Source organism: Macrosteles quadrilineatus, unplaced genomic scaffold, assembly GCF_028750875.1.
Source record: "Macrosteles quadrilineatus isolate MER2022 unplaced genomic scaffold, UCM_ALF_1.0 Scaffold_4__1_contigs__length_99947679, whole genome shotgun sequence".
NCBI classification, from domain to species: domain Eukaryota; kingdom Metazoa; phylum Arthropoda; class Insecta; order Hemiptera; family Cicadellidae; genus Macrosteles; species Macrosteles quadrilineatus.
Window position 1 is genome coordinate 30,296,663 of NW_026542597.1, and position 6,000 is coordinate 30,302,662.

The window sequence follows — 6,000 nt, forward strand, 5'->3', positions numbered from 1 at the left end:
ACCCCTATAATCCTCAGCTCTACCTGCGTCAGGAGTCCTATTCCATCCACGGTGGCGAAGCCCCGCCTCCTAGGACCCCACCCACCCCCAACTATGTAAAAGCCCTCCCCTACCCATCACCCCGTTATCCACCTCCGACTACACGGTTATTTAAGCTTAAAATATTTATTTGACAAACCAGACAAACCAAGCGAATTTCCTTTATATTAATGTAAAGTTTAAACACGAAGTTTTAAGCATAAAAATATAAAGGGGCATGTGCCCTTATTGATGTAGCCGTTGTAAAGATATGTTAAATATTTATAATCTGGAACTTTCCTTTGCGTTGAAACGCTTCAACAGTGATATTGATACATGTTTACGACATAACAGATTAATAAAATTTGCTACCTATGTGCTGTTAGTTACTGTATGTTTGTCTCCCTATCCAAAATGTGCAAATAAGCAATTTAATTATTTAAAATATTGCGTTTAACGGCAAACAGAAACATATGATAACACTGCAATCCAAGACATGGCCAAACAAAGGCCACTAGTTAGCGGCTTCTAGTGTTAAATATCCAACTGAACACCTTTGAGTTTTCTTTATTATGCAATGTAAATAATTCACCTATTGGGTTTGATGATGATTGGAGTTTCGAATCGAACTCGATCACCATTTGCTATCTTTTATGTAAATTTATCGTCTGGTGAGATAACAGTATGAGAGCACAAAAGTTTTAAGTGTTATTAGACTATCTTTTTTTACTTTTCATATACAATGTAATATAGTAGTTTAAGCAAGGAATGCGTTAAGATAGTGTCGTTTATTCTTTTTAAGCGAGTTGCGTACACTACTTTACCTACGACAATATTTTCTTATTAATAACCAGACAGGATGTGGATGAAGCGCGAGGGATGTTGACTTGGAATGTCCAAGCGTTGTCCGTGAGAAATAACAAGGGAGAAATAGCAGAGTTTCGCATTTTTCCAAGAGAGGGTGGTCATTAAGGATTCGTCATCGGTATGCTTCTTTTTGGGGAGATGAGAGCTAAATCTCATTTCCATATGTGCCGTTGACTGTTAGACATCGCGATGGAGTACACAGCTACTAATAGAGGTGAGCTTAGTCTTATTTACAACGGGTATGGCTATTATAAAAAACGAGAGAATAAATCAGGTGAAGTGATCTGGTGGTGTAGTAAATCGTATAACGGAGGTTGTCTTGAAAAGGTGATTGTTAAGGAAGAAGTAGTGTTGAGGGAAGAAGCTTATCAGTGTATTCCGGACGTTGCAAAGTTGGAAGTGAAAAAAGCTATTGCTAACGCAAAGAAGAGGGTTCGACAAGAAGACAACATAACCGTGGCAAAGGTATGTAAACAATATCTTGAATAACATTTTCCTTGTCAAACAATTTTTCGTAATACATCTCTTTTTTGATTGATACTGAAGTCGAAGTTAAATTGTTTCTTTTCTATGGTTAGAAAATAATTTGTATACCGTACTTGACGAATTTAAATGTTCGAACGAGGATTCATAAGTTGTAGTACATTTTCATTTTAATTTAAACAAGCATAACTGTCTAACAACCATCATTCTGTGAAAATAACCCTCTAATTGTTTCAAAAAAGACCGCATTATTTTGGGTTATACTAAGTCTTCATCAATGTTTTCATTCCTGTTGTTTAAAAACATAGATTTTAAATATCGAGGGAGCAGCGTTTTCATAATGCACTAAAATATTAGATTTAGGACGAGTTACGAACAATATTTTTCTTTACATTGTCATTACTTTTTGGTCCATATACACTGTCATTACTCCAAAATACAGTAACACTGAATGAATTAGGTTATATAAGAAACAAACAAAGTTTGTTTATAAATTGTTAAAGCATTTAATGATTCAATGATTCAATGATTCAATGATTTATTTGGCCATTAAGCAAAGCAATAGGCTAAGTCAATACAATACAATACAAAGTAAATAATAAATAGTCTCTTGATTCACAAATAATGCAAGTTAGATAAGGAAAATCAAACCATGCAAAACAAAACTGTAGCAAAACCATGCAAAAAAAAAAAACAGGCAAGAAAATAGCCATGCAAGGCAGTCAGTGCATGAGCATTACCTATAACAAAACTGGTAGTCCTACTTTATAAAATTCAGACAGGTCATAAAAAGGGTTTTCTATCAACCAGTCCTTCATTACTGCCTTGAACCTTGAAATAGGCAAGTCCCTTATGGCTACTGGCAGGTGGTTGAAAAATCTGTAACCTGAAACAGGGAAGCATTTAATTGTTCTGCTCAGTCTGTGTCTATGTGCAAAAACATTTAAACAATTTCTTGTGGCATAGTTGTGTACTTGGTTGTTTCTTAAAAGGTGCACTTCATTTGCCTTAATTTCTAAAAGACATTGAAAGATATATACATTATATACAGTCATGATGTGGTTTTGTTGGAACAGAGGACGGCAGTGTTCCAGGTACTGGGCTCCACTCAGCACCCTGACAGCCTCCTTTTGCAACACTAGGATTTTACTTACACCAGAAGAATGGCCCCAGAGCCTGGTTCCGTAAATAATGATGGAGTGGAAAAAAGCAAAATAAGAGGCTCGAATGAATTCCCCAGACAAGTCAGTACTCAGTCTTCTGAGCAGGAATATGACCCTGCTCAGCCTACCGCACACCGACTCTATGTGGTCTCCCCAGGTGAGGTGTGGGTCCAGAGTGAAGCCCAATAACTTCACAGGTCCAGTCTTTTCACCTGCCATGTCCAGACTGAAGGTCATTGATTGGGTTTTGGACTCATTCAAAACAAGTTTGTTATCATTGAACCATGAGGTGGCCATGACAAGAAGGCTTTCAACCTTAGATCTAGAAATACTGAGGATGGGATCCTTGGCAAACAGGGTTGTGTCATCAGCGTAAAATATGGCTCTACCAGACACATGGTAGTACAAGTCATTAATAGACACAAGGAACAGAAATGGGCCCAAAATGGAGCCTTGAGGAACACCATGATTCACAGACAAAAGAGAGGAGTTTCTACCTCTCCAAGATACTACCTGTTGTCTATTGCTAAGATAGGATCTGAGCACCTTGAGTGCATCGCCGCGTACGCCATATCTTTCCAGCTTCAGGATTAGGATATTGTGTGAAACACAATCAAATGCTCGTGAAAGGTCACAAAGCAAAACTGAGACATTTAATCTATTTTCGAGTGAGTTGAGCACAGTCTGGAGAAGGGAGTCCACTGCCGAGACAGTAGACCTGCCCCTTCTAAAACCAAACTGAGCTGGCACAAGCAGGCGATGGTCCTCAAAGTGCTCGTACAACTGTTCTAGCATAACAGCTTCAAACACTTTGGCAAATATCGGGGATAATAGCAATAGGCCTATAACTACTGACATTGTCATGGGCTCCTTTCTTAAACACTGGGACTACCCTGGATATCCCTAAAACCTCAGGTTCCCTTGTTTCTCAGGTTAAAAGGATCAGAACAGCTGTTTGTTTTTGTTTTTGAGATAAGCTTTGACATAACCATATGATTCGAGTCCGTAAAATTTTACGGACTAGTCCGCAAAAAGCTATCTTTAGGTACTAAAACGATCCGTAAGACAGGTGTTTTGGAGACAGTGTAATGAAAATAGTAATTTAATATTTTACACAACATGTGGCAGGTTAATTCATTTTAACATAGTGGACTCTGGTTAATTTAAGTGTTAGAGTTTAGTGGAAACAGAAGGACAATTAGTTACTGTATGATGTTTACAGGATGACTGTTAGTAGCTTATTATTGCATATTGTTGTGTGAAATTTGACCAATTCATATTTTATACTAATAAGCTTTCAAAATTATACACTAAAGAACTCTTCCCTGTATCAGCACACCTAAGTACTAGTACTGTACTCACCAAACGGCGGCGATTTAACCTATTTAATTAATTTTTGAATGTAAAAATTTTGATACCATTGGTAGAATAAATAAATAAATAAAAACTAAACACTAAAGGTTAAAATATCCGCCGCTACCGCAAGCCTAAAGACTTAGCATTAGCCAAGTCAACTTTACATAATATCAACTGACATACAAAGAGTTAGTTTGCCTTGCTGGATTTCTATTAAAATATTTCCCTTAAAATTGTTAAATGTATAAAATTTAAATAAAATTAATTTAATGAGTAGCCTTTAGGTTTGCTGCTACACGGAAGGTAATGAGGCGTGTCTTTTGTTTATATTCAAATGGAGATAGCTTAGTGTTAAATGAACAATAATTGCCAAGTTTAATTAAAACATACCCATTGGTTAATACGTCACCAATTTGTTTTATCTAAAATTACTTGTTAATGTTCGGCTTTAATTTTATGAATAACAAAATCAAATCTGAAAAATGTAAAAATAAGTTATGGATCTTTATTTAAAAGTTTTTTTTTATATGGTTTTATTTTAAGACATATACCCAATTCAAAATACATAATATTCTTACTATTCTTCTTACATAATATCAATGATGTTCAAGCGAACAAAATATTTATTTGTTTTAAGTTTTAATTGACATCAGAACACTCACCCGTTTCCACACTAAACACGCATCTACCAAGTTAGAGTTCGGATTTTAATTTTACGATTGGAACAAGAAGACTACGTGCACTGCAAATGATCAAAACACGAGTGAAAGTGGGTCTATACATAATCCCGACCATTTAAAGTGCTCGATAAATCCCGAACTTCAAACATGGTCACAAATATGTAATGACTTACTTTCTAGTCCTTATTATAAAATTAATACAATTACTGCGATACTATAAACTAATACCTACGACTGTTTTTAAGCTAGCCATTTCAGTGCAATTCTTAGAATTGAAAAGATTCTCTTAACAGCATTGTTTATTTACAAACCATCCCCCTCCCCCTCTCGCGCAACCCACAACCGTTGGCAAAACTCCGCAGTATGTGGAATTCATGGATGGGGACCCTTTCTACCTGATACTAGTTGGCAAAACTCCTACACTCAAAGCATCATTGGTACAATGGTTCGTTGCATCACTGTCAGTAGGAATGAGATTTTATAAATTAAACTAAAACGTAACCTCTCTTAGGAGTTATGAATAGTGATATAAGTAATTAAAATATTGTCGTAGGTGTCGTAGTGTACGCAACTTGCGTAAATAAAGTAAACGACACTATCTTAACGTATTCCTTGCGTAAACTACTATATTACATTGTAAACGAAAAGAAAAAAAAACGTCTAATAACACTTAAAATATATATTTGTGCTCTTATACTGTTATCTCACCAGACGATAAATATAAATAAAAGATGGCAAATGGTGATCGAGTTTGATTCGACACTCCAATCATCAGCAGACCCAATAGGCGAATTATTTACATCCTACTAATATTATAAATGAGAAAGTTTGGATGTATAGATGTATGGATGTATGGATGTATGTTTGTGACAAGTGAACGCGAAAAATACTGGTCGGATTGGGCTGAAATTTGGCATGATGATAGCTCACATTCCCGATTAACATATAGGCATATTCTTATTTCAAAAATCCTTTCGGGCTCCGCCCCAGTGGCTCTAGAGTTTCCCATGTTAACCTTATGAGAAATGGAATTATTGAATCTTAACAGCTGTTTCAATTAAACAAGTTGGTTCTGTTCTATGATTTTCAATAGCATTAAAGTTACAAGGATTACCAACAGGTGCAGCACTATTATTTCTTTTACATTATTTATGACAACAGCTAATTTGCAACCAAAAGGTGAGTGAGCGTAGCGAACGAACTTCAACCTGGAGGCGAGTTAGCGTAGCGAACGAGCTAACCTGAAGGCAAGTGAGCGCAGCGAACGAGCTCCAACCTAAAGGTGAGTGAGCGTAGCGAACGAGCTCCAACCTAAAGGTGAGTGAGCGTAGCGAACGAGCTCCAACCTATAGGTGAGTGAGCGTAGCGAACAAACTTCAACCAGGACGTGATTGAGCCATGCGAACGAGATAATCTTGAAAATTAAGAAGTTA